Source organism: Tursiops truncatus, chromosome 1 (assembly GCF_011762595.2).
Source record: "Tursiops truncatus isolate mTurTru1 chromosome 1, mTurTru1.mat.Y, whole genome shotgun sequence".
Taxonomy (NCBI): Eukaryota; Metazoa; Chordata; class Mammalia; order Artiodactyla; family Delphinidae; genus Tursiops; species Tursiops truncatus.
This window is the reverse complement of record NC_047034.1, coordinates 165543464-165558440: the sequence shown is the minus strand read 5'-3', so window position 1 is coordinate 165558440 and position 14977 is coordinate 165543464. Positions and strand designations below refer to the sequence as shown.

General features: G+C 49.9%; 1 pseudogene; it reads left to right on the top strand.

The window, feature by feature from the left end:
• The first annotated feature begins 6304 nt into the window (after nucleotides 1-6304).
• LOC101339756 (elongation factor 1-alpha 1-like) lies at nucleotides 6305-13762 on the top strand (annotated as a pseudogene).
• Nucleotides 13763-14977: the final 1215 nt, after the last annotated feature.

Below are 14977 nucleotides of genomic sequence, written 5' to 3'. Positions count from 1 at the left end.
TAGATGTAGGGATGATGGAAAGACACTTTAGTTTGATTCTGGATAAAACTTGCCAATTCCACGAGCATTCACTGCAGACCTATGGTGTGCCAGGCCCTTTGCTAGGTCCTGGGGGATACAGAGATGACTGAGCCATGGTCCTTGCCCTGGAAGACCTCATAATTGAGTCTCCAGTATTGGCTTTTCTTAGAGCTAGAAGCAGTTTTATCTGGAGGCTGAAGCCTTAGACCAAACCAAATTGTCCAAAGGTGGCGTTAAAAGAATCAGCAAGTCAGTGAGAAAAGCCCTTTGGGAGAAGGAAAGGGAGAAAAAAGGGGGGGTAGTTGGTGATGTTTTAAAAGAGGAACCCCAGACCTCCCTGGTGGCACAGTGGTTAAGAATCCACATGCCAATGCAGGGGACATGGATTGGAGTCCTGGTCCGGGAAGATCCCACATGCCGCGGAGCAACTAAGCCCGTGTGCCCCAACTACTAAGCCTGCGCTCTACAGCCCGTGAGCCACAACTACTGAGCCCGTGCGCCACAACTACTGAAGCCTGCGCGCCTAGAGCCTGTGCTCTGCAACAAGAGAAGCCACCGCAATGAGAAACCCGCGCACCGCAGCGAAGAGTAGCCCCTGCTCACTGCAATGAAGATCCAATGCAGCCAAAAATAAAATGTAAATAAATAAATAAATTTATGTTTTTTTTTAAAAAAGAGGAACCCAAAGCAGCAAATTGCTTGCTCTGGTCTGAATGCTTCCGTTGTTGAAATCTGAATGCGTGATGTGATGGTATTAGGAGATCTGGCCTTTGGGGACTGCGCCCTTATAAAAGGGGCCTGAGAGAGCTCCCTTGCCCCCTCCACCATGTGAGGACACAACAAGAAGTCAGCCCCCCAGAAGAGGGCCCTCCCCCAACCATGCTGGCATCCTAACCTCAGACTTCCAGCCTCCAGAACTGTGAGAAATAAATTTCTATTGTTTTTAAGCCATGCAGTCTGTAGTGTTTTGTTATAGCAGCCTGAACTAAAACACTGTCGATGGTGGAGTTTCTGGGGTGATGATAGGCTGGTGCAGAGAAGGACCCTCAGGGACAGTTAAGTCACTACCAACCTCCCTTTGGCAAAAAGCCCAGTCCAGTGCTTTTAAAAACCCAGATACTGGAAAACCCCTTAAGAGGTAAAATGAAATTTCTGACCCATTTGGGGAGGTGGTCAGCAAATAATCAGCATGTTAAAACCATTGACTAGGCACTTATTGACATATTTCTACAGGCTAATGCCATACAACAAACAGGCATTCCTGCAGCAAAATCATTTTACAGCTCACATGATGTTCACAATAATCCTGTGAGGACGGCTATCACCATCCTTCCCTTACCGATGAGATAATGGGGTTCAGAGAGGTCAAGTGACCTGCCCAAGTTCACACAGCCATGAGGTGGTAGAGCTGCGACTTGGGGCCTGGTCTTTGGATCCTAAAGCCAGTTTCCTTCCCAGCACTCCACAGAGAGTCTCAGAAACCTGAGCTGAAAGGCCAGAGATGGGTGAGAAATATAACTGTCCCTAGTAGATAGGGTAGGAGGTCTCCGGAAGAAAAGAACCAGATATAGAGAAGCCACTTTAGGCCTAACCCTTTTTCTCTTTTAATATTTATTTATTATTTGGCTGAGTCTTAGTTGAGGCACACAGGATCTAGTTCCCTGACCAGGGATCGAACCCAGGCCCCCCCACATTGGGAGCATGGAGTCTTAACCACTGGACCACCAGGAAAGTCCCAGGCCTAACCCATTTTGTGATCTAAGCTTGGCCACAATGCTTGTCCTTGAACAGGTCTCAGTAATACTGATCTTAAGGGAACAGACAAGAGAAGTAACAAGAGCAAAGATAATAAATCAGTTGTAAAGACTCCCAGTTCTGTTTCAATGGTAAAGATTAGCCTGAAGCACTGTCTTGAGCTGTTTGCAGAATTTAAACCCCCTCAACCATGAGATCAACTGGAACCTAAGGAATGATGATGCTGACCTTTGCTGACCCTCAGGACTTCAGCCAACTAAAGCTTGGACTCTGTCAACCTTTCCCCCAATTCTATGCTGAGTTCTCCTCTGCTCAAGTCCCCTCATGAATATGTATGCACCCTCATCTTAAAAATTCCCCAGTTTTGCTGCTCCAGGAGACACCGCCTTGGGAAAGATCTCCGGTGTTCTCCTTACTCGCTGCGGGTGATAAATCCGTCTCCCGCTCCTTGGCTTTGTTGTGTCTTTTGGCTCAACAGCCACCGAGAGGTGAACTCAGTTTTCGGGTAACACTAGGGCCTCACTTTACCTTTTATGAACTTGTGGGAGTTAACAGCCAAACATTTCTGTTCACATAAGAAGATGCAAAATAATTAGTAAACAGCAAAGCTTAGATGAAGTTGAAATTAACTACAGCATCCAACCACCCACTCACAAATCCTTTCTCTACCACCACCTGTATCCAAGAGGAAGGACCAGAATTGGTCATGTCATCAGCAAAGGGTTTAGTAACAGCCCCTCAGCTGTCCCCAGCTCCCAGTCGCCCTGGTTGTAAGAATATTTTTCTCTGCGGTTTGTGGTTAGAGCGCCCCCAAGTGTTTCTCCTTCGCCTTAAGTCTTTTAAAGCAGGGGTCCCCAACCCACCCCCCGCCCCCGGCCACGGACCAGTACCAGTCCATGGCCTGTTAGGAACAGGGCTGCATAGCAGGAGGTGAGCGGCGGGCATCTGCCACTCTCCATCGCTCACATTACCGCCTGAACACCCCCACCCCCAGAGTCAGTGGAAAAATTGTCTTCCACGAAGCTGGTCCCTGGTGCCAAAAAGGTTGGGGACCGCTGTTTTAAAGGGCCTACTGTATTGCCAGCATCCTGTGGATTTATAGTGGGGGGAGGGGTGCCGTATCTCCTAGAATCACCACAACACTGAGAGGTAGTTGGAAACCTGGGCTCAGAGGGGCTGGAGGACCACAGGAGGAGAGTGGTAAAGCCAGGGTTCTAATCCAGTTAGGCCAGCGTGTTCTTTCTGCCACCTTTCCCTGCATCACACTGGTCTCCGGGCACAGAGTCAGGTCCTCAGGAACTGATGTGTGGATGGTTCCAAACGCTGGCATTGTGCTGGCCTCACACTCCAGTCCAGTAGCTCTGACCCTTAAGCCTGGGGGCAGCCCTTCCCTCAGGGGAGAGAGACCCCTCCAGCTCATCTTCCCCTCCAGGTCCCACCCTCGATATTCACTTAGTGACCCACTCCCGGAGGCTGGGACCCCAGAGATGAACAAGGCTGTGGCTGCAGTCACGTCCCTTCCTCCCTTCATTCCTTCAGACGTTAATTCGCTGAGAGGTAGAGCCATGCTCTGGCTAAGATGCTGGGGTCAGACAACCTGTGTTCCAACCCTCGTTCTGCTACTTTCTCACCGGTGGTCCTGCCCCTGAGCCTCAGCATCCTCGCTCTTCAGAGAGAGTTAGTAGCAGCATAAAGGGGGTGGTGCACACAGGGCTCTGGGGGCAGGGCCCGGAAGGCGGTAGTCGGCGATTCTGCATTTACTCAACAAACTCAGGGTTTGCAATGGGTCGGGCTCTGTGCTGGCTGGAGACAGGAATGAATCCATTTGCTTCCTGAGGCCCAGGACGACCCAGGAGGCAGATATGTAAAAAGCTAGAGCTCCCACCCTTTCCCATACACAGGCCTGAACGCCCAGCAAGTACAGGACCGCCTCCGGACCTCAGGTTCCTTCCTTCACCTCCCATCCTCAGGCCTGCCTTTGACCCTTGGGCCATCTTTTAGTGCCCAACCTGGCATTGGGAGTGGTTGGGGAGAGGGTGTCGTTCAGCATCTCAAAGCCCACAGGTGCCTCCTTTTGGTGGCAGCAGGCTCATCCCCTCCCCTCCTGAAACATGACAGCCCACCCCCTGAGAGCTGGGCCCTGAGTTTTTCCCATGTGGTCCAGAGGACCAGTGGGAGCCAGTGGGGATGTGGGGATGCAAGAGGCAGGCCTGGGATGTGGGCTGTAAAAGGGAGTGGGGCTGGGCACCCGGTGGGTCAGCTCTAGATGCCAAGAAGCACCAGGGGCTCCTCCTGACTCAGGAGGTAGACATGACCCCCTTGGAGCTGGGGGAGAGACCAGAGCAGCCTCCCCAGGCACGAGGTGTTGGGGAGGCCCCCTTCCCCTTCCTTCCCGGCCAACTGTTTTCCTCTCCTGTCTCAACCTCTGCTGGCCCAGTCCCAGGGAAGGTGAGCTAGGGGCAGGGGCCCTGAGCACACCTGTCCTTCTCTCTCCCAGCAGCTCCCAGCATGGGCAAGAGATCAACATCGTGGTCATCGGCCGCGTGGACTCCGGCAAGTCCACCACAAATGAGCGTCTTATACAAATGCGGGGGTGTCAACAAGAGGACCATCGAAAGGTTTGAGAAGGAGGCCTCCGAGCTGAGGCTGCTGTGCCTGAGTGCCCCCCACCCCCTTTCCAGCCTTGGTTTCCCTGGGAGGGAGCCCTTATGCTGGGGGAGGGCACAGCCCGCTCCCGCTGAGCACCTGCTGGGCTGGTAGGTGCTTTTCTTAATCATTCCAGGCAGGTGCTGTGGCTGCCATTTTCCAGGTGAGGAAATGAGGCTCGGGAGGGTTAAACAGCTCGCCTGAAGGTGGCGCCAAGGTTTAAATTCAAGTGTGCCACACTGTATCTCAGGAGGTAAAGCTGCATCCCCATTTAAAAGGGTAAAAGGGCTTCCCTGGTGGCGCAGTGGTTGAAAGTCCGCCTGCTGATGCAGGGGACACGGGTTCGTGCCCCGGTCCGGGAAGATCGCACATGCCGCGGACCAGCTGGGCCCGTGAGCCATGGCCGCTGAGCCTGCGCGTCCAGAGCCTGTGCTCTGCAACGGGAGAGGCCGCAACAGTGAGAGGCCCGTGTACCGCAAAAACAAAAAACTGAGTTTTTAAAATATTTAATTCATTTAAAAATAACAGTATGGGGACTCCCCTCGTGGTGCGATGGTTAGGAATCCACCTGCCAGTGCAGGGGACATGGGTTCGAGCCCTGGTCCGGGAAGATCCCACATGCCGCGGAGCAACGAAGCCCGTGTGCCACAACTACTGAGCCTGCGAGCCACAACTACTGAGCCTGCACCACAACTACTGAAGCCCGCGTGCCTAGAGCCCGTGCTCCGCAACAGAAGCCACCGCAATGAGAAGCCCACACACCGCAACAAAGAGTAGCCCCCGCTCGCTGCAACTAGAGAAAGCCCGCGCGCAGCAACGAAGACCCAACGCAGCCAAAAATAATAAATAAATAAATCTATTAAAAAAAATAACAGTGATAAACCCCTTACATATTAAATAAATATCATAGTTTTGTGTTTGAAAAGTAACTATTTTTCAAAACAAAAAAAATCCTAGAGCGGTGGCATTGTTTTACATTTTTTGCAGGTATCATTAATGTCTGGCTTAATGGCAGGCAGCTGGATTCTCTTATCAGCTTCTGCATTAAATCTGTTGCAATTTCATGTCATGTAGCCTCTAAAAAACACAGCTAGAGGACCTGGAACCACTCTTTGAGAACTGCTTATCTAATATATATTCTAAACTGTGGGAGACTTTATACAAGTTCCTAAGTCAGGACACCTGGGTTCTAGTCCTATCTCCTAATAAACTAATTCATTTTCTTGAAGAATCCACCTGGTCTCTGGATTCTCCTGATCTCCACTCTGCCTTCAGGGCCTAGCACAGCACTTAGAACTGAAATGAACAAATGTTCAGGGTCTCCCAGCTGGCAAGAGGCAGAGCACACCCTAGACTAACATGGTAACCTGTATATGCTACAGAATTTTTAGTAGCCTCATTTTCACCAGTGCTGAAAGAAATTCAACTTACCCAGGATCCCAGGGGTAATTCTCAGTCACAGCTACCATTTAACACAGGGTAATGGTTAAGAGCATGAACTTTAGCGTCAGATGCCTTGGGTTCAAATCCTGCCTCTGCTGCTTATTACCTGTGTGACCCTGAGCTAGTCAGTTCATTTCTCTATTATGTCATCTGTAGAATGGAGGTAATAAAACTTCACTGAATCGCTGTGAGAATTCAATGAGATAATCCATGTTAAGTACTAAAAGCAGCACCAGGTACATGGTCAGCATTACATACCTGTTTACTGCTGTTTACTGCTGTTCAAGGCTCACTGTGGCCCTGGGTCATTCTGACTCTAAAACTTGCTCTGAAAGAAAAACTTAATTGTACAAGTAATACATTCTATTATTTTAAAAATTCAAAGGCATCTCCATACACTGCCCTGTTACTGTCTCCTCTGACTCTCAGCTTACTTGGGAACTTTCTTCTTGGTCGGTAGGCAGATTTGGAAGGCAGAGTGACCCTGGGGTTTTCCCTCCCACTCCTGGCCCAGATGGGCAAAGGCTCCTTCAAGTACACCTGGGTGCTGGACAGGCTGAAGGTGGAGCTGGGGCATGGCACACCACTGACATCTCCCTGTGGAAGTTCGAGACCAAGACGCACTACATCACCAACATCAATGTCCCGGGTCACAGGGACTTCATCAAGAACATGATAATGGGCACCTCACAGGTACCACCAGGGGGGGCTGTCTGCTCTGCCATGGGTGCCCTGCTATGGGGATGGGCAGTGGTTGTTCTAGGACTGTCTGAGTTGGACCTTCCTCTCTGTCCCTCAGGCCAGGCAGACTGCACTGTGCTGAACGTGGCAAGTGGTGTAGGCGAGTCTGAGTCTGGCGTTGTCAAGAACAGGCAGACCCATGATTATGCACAGCTGGCCTATACACTGGGCGTGAAGCAGCTCATGGTGGCGGTCAACAAGATGGACATCACAGAGCCTCCTTACTCTAGGACGCACTTTGAGGAAATCAGCAAGGAGGTGAAGGCCTCTCTCAAGAAGATCGGTTGCAACACTAAGGCTGTTGTCTTTGTGCCCATCTGAGGCGGGCTTGGGGACAACATGACAGAACCCAGCACAAAGGTGAGGGCGGATGGGGACAGGGCCAATTACATGAGACTTTCCAACTCAAATCTTTGGGCTTTTCCTCGAATATAATACCTAGGATTTAGAGTGTGCTTCTAGGCCAGTCACTGTGAGTGATCTCCATCGCCATGGGATACATGATTTGATTCCCATTTTACAGAGGAACAAACAGAGGTAACTCAAGACTACGTGACTAGTAAGCATAGAGCTTCACTGTCCAATATGGTAGCCACTGATTATATGTGGCTATTTAAATGATTAAATCAAATAAACGCACTTCCTTAGTTGCATTAGCTACACTTCAAGTGCCCAACAACCATATGTGGTTACCATATTGGACAGTGAAGTTATGAAATATTTGTCACTGCAGAAAGTTCTATTGGGTAGTGTTAGCAGAGTCTAGAATTCTAGCCCATGCTCGCTGCGTCTAAGCTATCCTACCTCTCAGGATGGGTTAAGCAGTTATGGGGGCAATATAAATGTCTAAGATATAGTCACTGTGCCCGTGGATCCCAGAATCTGGTAGGGTTTAACATTCCTAGATGAGTGTCACCCTACTAAGGAAGTCTAGCTCTAGCATCAGACCTGGGTTCAAGCTCCATTTCCATCCCTTGCCCGCAGTAAAGGGACGAGGGAGGTATTAATGCTCTGGAACTTAGGACTCACTTCATGGGGTTGTGGGAATTACCTGGGAGACTCCACATGGGCAACTGTTCACACAAACAGTTGGCGCTCAAGCGCTAACTGCTACTACTTACTGCATTTGCCTAAAGCCTACCTTTTCTATAACTGACTTGAGGATTCTTAAGCTTTTGCTCCCCACGTACATAGCTATCTTTTTCTGACTATAAAAGTAATGTCTAACATTTTACAAGGAGCATTTCATGCAGATATGAAGCATAAACTGCAATCCCATGGCTTAACAGATAACTTAGTTTTCATGTAGTTCTTTCTCGACGTTCACAGCTGGACTCAAACTAAACATAATATTCTATAACACTTCCAATTTTTAAAATTTCCTTGCCATTTAAACATGTTCAGGGGGCTTCCCTGGCGGCGCAGTGGTTGAGAGTTCGCCTGCCGATGCAGGGGACATGGGTTCGTGCCCCAGTCCGGGAAGATCCCACATGCCGCGGAGCGGCTGGACCCGTGAGCCATGGCCGCTGAGCCTGAGCGTCCGGAGCCTGTGCTCCGCAACAGGAGAGGCCCCGACAGTGAGAGGCCCGCGTACCACGAGAAAACAAAAACAAAAACAAAAAAACATGTTCAGGGGCTTCCCTGGTGGTCCAGTGATTAAGACTCCATGCTCCCAATGAGGGGGCCCAGGTTTGATCCCTGGTCAGGGAACTAGATCCCACATGCTGCAGCTAAAAGCCCCCTTTCTCAACTAAAAGATTCTGTATGACAGCTAAAGGTCCCACATGCCGCAACTAAAAAAGAACCTGCATGCCATAACTAAAGATGCCGCATGTCACAGTGAAGATCCCGCGTGTTGCAACTAAGACCCGGCACAACTAAATAAATAAATATTTTAAACATGTTCAATAGTTAATGGGTGTGTTTTGTATTGAATCTCAAAATACAGTATTTTGTTTAGCCATATCCATTATTAAATGAAAATGGTGATTAATGATAGAAGAAATTACTATGTGACAGATACCAGACTAAGAACTTTACACATACAGAACCCCATGAAGAAGGCATTTTATTCCCATGTGAAACAAGAAAACTGGAACACAGTTAAGGAATAGCCCAAAGGCACAAGCTTCTAAGAATACTGTTTCTAATTTTATTTAAAATTGCCATAAGCATTTTGGTAAATAAATCTTTGCATGTGTCCTCAATAACTTAATTAGTATAATCTCTAACGAAACAAAGGGTAGGCATTATTTTGGAGTCTTCTGACATATCTTGCCCAATTGCCCTTGAGAAAGATTAGAACTGCCATTGGCAATGTGTTCCTTTGGACCGTATTTGAACTTCTGCACACAGGGCACTGTGCTTGGTGCTAAGGGTACCACAGTGAATAAGCAGCAGCTCTGCTCACAGCACTCACAGTCGTGTGTGTGTGTGTGTGTGTGTGTGTGTGTGTGTGTGTGTGTGTGTGTGTGTTGGGAGTGGGGAATAATATCGTGTATGATGACAAGTGCTGAGAAAAGTCTAAAAGGTAAAGGGACAAGGTAAGAGTGCGTTAGTGGTAAAGGGGGACTCACCTAAAATGACAAATCTGAAGTTTTTGATGTCTGTTTCCCCACACCTACTTTTTTGTTTGTTTTTTTGATTTTTGTTTTTGGCTGCGTTGGGTCTTAGTTGCTGCACGCGGGCTTTTCTCTAGTTGTGGAGAGTGGGGGCTACTCTTCATTGTGGTGCACGAGCTTCTCACTGCGGTGGCTTCTCTTGTTGCAGAGCACGGGCTCTAGGCGCACGGACTTCAGTAGTTGCAGCACGCGGGCTCAGTAGTTGCAGCACGCGGGCTCTAGGCATGCGAGCTTCAGTAGTTGTGGCACGTGGGCTCAGTAGTTGTGGCTTGCAGGCTCCAGAGCGCAGGCTCAGCAGTTGTGTCGCACGGGCTTAGTTGCTCCGCAGCACATGGGATCTTCCCGGACCAGGGATAAACCCGTGTCCGCTGTATTGGCAGGCGGTTTCTTAACCACTGTGCCACCAAAGAAGTCTCACCCACACGCTGAGTTTTGTTACACATTTCAGCCAGTAAGATAAGGGAGTTTCATGCTCATGTCCTTTTGAGCATTTATTAGGCACCTACCATGTTCTAGATGCTAAAAGAACAAAGCCTGCAGCCAGTGGACTAGATGGTAGACTTGGAGTTTAGACTCAGCTCTCAAATACCTGTGACATTGAACTCCTCGGTTTCCCCAGCTTTAAGATGGAGCTGATGCCAACCTCAAAGGCTGTGCAGGTCTGTGAGTTGGCACAGAGCTAAGTGAGTTGCCAAGTTCATCAAATTAATTGAAGAGCTCATCCTCATTGAGGAGGCTGCTGTTTGATAAGGAGGCGGCCTCATTATCAACTCCCGGTTTAGCCATCTGCCAGTCATTGGTCCTTTGGCAACCTACTTCTGACCCTCAATTACCCCCTCTGGAAAAAGAAGGGATACTTTTATTTTTTTTACAAGTTTGAATTATTTATACAAAATTGCTTATTAAATTTTCTCAAAGCCTCCTACCTCTCCCCTCTCCCCCATCCTCTATAAGAGCTGAGTGTTAATAGAAATGGTAGCCTTCTTCCTTGGGCCACTAATTTTTGAGTCCATGAGGCGAGATGTGTTCTGTGTGGCTTCTGTACTGCATAGCTTTGCTTCTCTTCCATGGAAGAAGGCTTCCTTGACTGGAGCCTCCTTCCCCATCCACCGAAACCTTCCCTGATGCCCCTTCCCCACCCTTTCACCCATGGCACTTGTTGCCTCTTCCCCTTCTGAGAGTCTCACTAAGAACTGAGAGTTCACAGAGCTTGCTGTGAGTGCCCTCAGGGCCAGGGCACCTACCCTCTCCACAGTGCTGTGGTAGGGGCCGGTGTTCCCTTTGATACAGGTGGGATACTGAAGTTTCGAAGCCTAGACGTTTGCTCAAGGACCTACGGCTGAAAGGAGGCACTTCATCAGGATCCCGATTGTCTGCCTGACCTATAAGGTCCAAGTGCTGACCAGCTCTTGGTCAGCCCACCTGGCCCTTAATATCAACCACCTTGATTCTTTCTGTATGTCCTCTGTCCTGGATTTCCAGTTAACTGATATATCTTTGAAGGCAAAGATGATGTCTCTGATGAGCTTTGGGTAGGGTTTTTAGAGGAGTAAAGACAATGTCTGCTTAAAAGGCCTGCATACAATGCACTGTCATACTGAAAGTCCTCTTCCCAGAAGGTCTTTTACGCAATAATGTGCCCTTGCTTATAAGTCTGCTTCCTTGGGGAGCATCTTAGTCTTTAGAAGGTATGAGCGTTAGAGTATCTGAGTCTTGTTTTCCTTCTTATTACTAATGTTTACTTAACTTTGCTGAACATTAACAAGTCCTTCCTCTTCTCTGGACCTCAGTTTCCCCATCTGTATAAAGAGCAGATGGAATGGGATGTAAGGGCTATTCAGATTCTAGGAATCTCTGCTTCCTAAAACGTATGGGCTCAACTCAGGGGCAATGCCTGCGAGATGTGGAGTAATTGCCACCGTTTAGGGGGCACATAGTACGTATCAGGTATTGTGCTTGGTGGACTGAGTGTGGTCTTTTGTGTCTTTACACTGTTCTGCCAGTAGGCAGTGATATTGCCGTTTCACAGATGAGGAAGTCCAGGCTCAGAATGCTTAAAGAAATTCCTTGAGGTCCCATGTTAAGTGCGGGCTGGTACCTGGGACAGGCTTTCCCAGGGCTGAGTAAGGTGGACATGTGGTTGCTTTTCCAGATGCCCTGGTTCCGAAGCTAGAAAATTATCAGGAAGGAGGGGAACGTGGTAGGCACGAAGCTACTAGAAGCGCTGGACTCCATCATGCCGCCTGCCTGCCCTGCAGACAAGCCCCTGCGGCTGTCCCTGCAGGATGACTGGGGGTGAGCACATGCTGGGTGGGGGTACTTGAGGTTGAGGGCCCACTAGGGTCTGGTTTCTCTGTCCCTTCAGGTATTGGCACCATGCCCGTGGGCCAAGTAGAAACTGGCATCTTCGTCCCCTGCAACATCACCACCAAGGTCAAGTCCGTGGAGATGCACCGCAAGGCCCTGGCTGAGCCCCTGCCTGGTGACAACATGGGCTTCAATGTGAAGAACGTGTCCTTAAAGGACATCAGGCAGGGCAACGTGGCAGGGGACAGCAAGAATGACCCACCCTTAGAGATGGGAGCTTCCTCTCCCAGGTGAGAAAGCCCACTTACGGGTGTCCTCCTGAAGTGGCCATACTGTCCTGAGAGCAGGATGGGTCACTGGGTCATTCAGGAAGTGGTCACTGAGCACAGGCTCCATGCTGGGCTCTTGTCAGCAGTGTAGGTACAGTCAGTCTGGGTTAGTACCCTGACTCTGCAGTGTATTTGCTGTTTGCCCTTGAACGAGATGATGCATTTTGGTGACCTGGTTAATTTCCAAAGTACGCTCTTGATGCCTTAAAGCAGGAGTTCTCAAACCAAATGCATTAGAAATCACTGGGGAAGTGGTTCAAAACTTCAGATTCCTAGGGCTTCCCTGGTGGCGCAGTGGTTGAGAGTCTGCCTGCCGATGTAGGGAACACAGGTTCGTGCCCCGGTCCGGGAAGATCCCACATGCCACGGAGGGGCTGGGCCCGTGAGCCATGGCCGCTGAGCCTGCGCGTCCGGAGCCTGTGCTCCCCAACGGGAGAGGCCACCACAGTGAGAGGCCCGCGTACTGCAAAAAAAAAAAAAAATTCAGACTCCTAGAACTCTCCCTAGTGGTTCTGATTCAGTAGGTTTGTGTGGAACCTGGGAAGCTGTATGCTTGGACCTCTCAGGTGTTTCCTTGACCCAGAGTCAGAATATGAAGCCCTTTCTTTTTTCTTTTTTTTTTTCAATTTGGCCACGCTATGTGCCATGTGGGATCTTAGCTCCCTTTACAAACCCGCACCCCCTGCAGTGGAAGCGCGAGTCTTAACCGCTGGACCGCCAGGGAAGCCCCATGAAACCCTTTCTTAATGCAATGTCTAGCACATTCTTCTTCTTTTTTAAAAAAATTAATTAATTAATTTAGTTTTGGCTGCGTCGGGTCTTTGTTCCTGCCCACAGGCTTTCTCTAGTTGCGGCGAGCGGTTACTCTTCATTGCCGTGCACGGGCTTCTCATTGCGGTGGCTCCTCTCGTTGCAGAGCACGGGCTCTAGGCGCTTGGGTTCAGTAGTTGTGGCATGTGGGCTTAGCTGCTCTGAGGCATGTGGGATCTTCCCAGACCAGGGCTCGAACCCGTGTCCCCTGCATCGGCAGGCGGATTCTTAACCATTGCGCCCCCAGGGAAGTCCCTGGCACATTCTTCTTTGTGCATGTGGAGGCTAGGACTACCTTGCAGTGATCTTGGGATTATTAAATGTGGTGATGTATAAAACAGCTGACCTGGGGCCACCTAACAAGTTAAGTAGCTATTATTATAATCCATTTTTCTAAAAGGTGGGGGGAAGTGGTACACATAATCATATCTATCACTCATAGACATCATTTATACCCAGCTCTGCCACTTCCTCGCTGTGAAATTTTGGGTTACACAGGCTCCCTGCTGTGAAAATTAAAGTGAAATGAATGACATTTGCTTTGCATGGAACTTGGCATACCCTATAAACATTCAAATATTCACTATAATTTAAAATGTGTCCAAGGCAGCTGACCCCTTAGCTGGTTAGAGCCACTTCCTTTGAAGGATGCTTGGCTAATACCCTCCCCATACCCCATCCCCCCCACTTCCCCCCAGTTCCAGGTGATCATCCTCAACCATCCCGGCAGCATTGCAGCTGGCTACTCACCAGCTCTGGACTGCCACAGCGCCCATCACCTGCAAGTTTGCAGAGCTGAGAGAGAAGCTTGACCGGCACTCAGGCAAGAAGCTGGAAGACAGCCCTAAAGCCCTGAAGTCCGGGGAGGCAGGCATCACCCAGATTATGCTGAGCAGTCCCATGTGCATGGAAAGCTTCCCTGAGTACCCACCCCTTGGTAAGGCCCAACAGCAACTGGCTACCGGGGCTGCTACCTCCTCCTCCCAGCTCCAGGGAGCCAGTTGCACACCTGAGCTAGGAAGCAGAACCTGGTCAGAGGATCTGAGTACCAGGTTAGAAGGGCCCAGAAAGGGAAAGCAGCTTGCCTAGTGTCAACGGGAAGGCAGGGGCCACTTTAGAGCCTTGCTAACTCAAAGTGTGGTCCGTGCACCAGCAGCATGGGAATCCCCTGGGAGTTGGTTAGACATGCAGAATCTCAGGCTCCATCCAGACCTGCTGAATTCAAATCTTCATTTTAACAAGATCTCCAGGTAACTGAGGTGCACATCAAAGTCTGAGAAGCACTGACCTAGAGAAGGTGAACAGTAAAGAGATGAGTAGGGACTTTTTTTCCTTCCACTACTCTCTGGTGCAGTGGTTTTCAAACCTAGTGGATTACCAGAACTACTGATGGAGCCTATTAAACCCAAAGGCTCAGATTCCGCAACCTCTTAGACTCCCCAGTTATCTTAGGCATGACTGCGCTTGAAGCACAAGAACTTTCTGAACTCAGTACACAGGGAATGGCACTTCCTACTCTGTGCTAGGCTCTGTGCTAAACGTTAGGCTGTCAGGGTCACCAAAGCCGTGGAGAAAAAAGCGGCTACGTGAGGCACGGTCACCAAGGCGACCATAAAAGCCGCCAAAAAGTGAGTGGTGATGGCTACTCAGGCCGCTCCAGGCCAGGGGCAGCCCAGGCAGAGCCACACCCTGCGAAAGAGTGAAGACTTGGACGTGCTCTTCTCTTGCCTGGGCTGTCCTAAACCTGCCCCTGCTAACTGGGTTTTCTTTTTTTTTTTTTTTTTTTGCGGTACGCGGGCCTCTCACCGTTGTGGCCTCTCCCGTTGCGGAGCACAGGCTCCGGACACGCAGGCTCAGTGGCCATGGCCCACGGGCCCAGCCGCTCCGCGCCATGTGGGATCCTCCCAAACCGGGGCACGAACCCGCGTCCCCTGCATCGGCAGACAGACTCTCAACCACTGCGCCACCAGGGAAGCCCTGGGTTTTCTTCTTGCTGATGAGTTTCAGGCATGGGGATAAAGCACAAGTCATTTTGCCTCTGCTTCTACTGACCTGGATGTGTCAAGCAAGGAGGAAGCAGAGGGGTGCTGGGTCTCATTCTGCCCCTCTGGCTTCCTCCTGGGGGCCTGACTGGTGCAAGAACCAGAGAGCTGGGGTCACAGGGAGGAAAAGGTGTAAAGGGGGAAGCCGGGGACAGCTTCTGGCCCTGGCTTAGATCATCAGTTCCTAGAACAGGACTGGACTCTGGTGTTAGACCCCCTGACTTAAATAGTGTCTATAAACGTTACTGAACCTCTGTGTGCC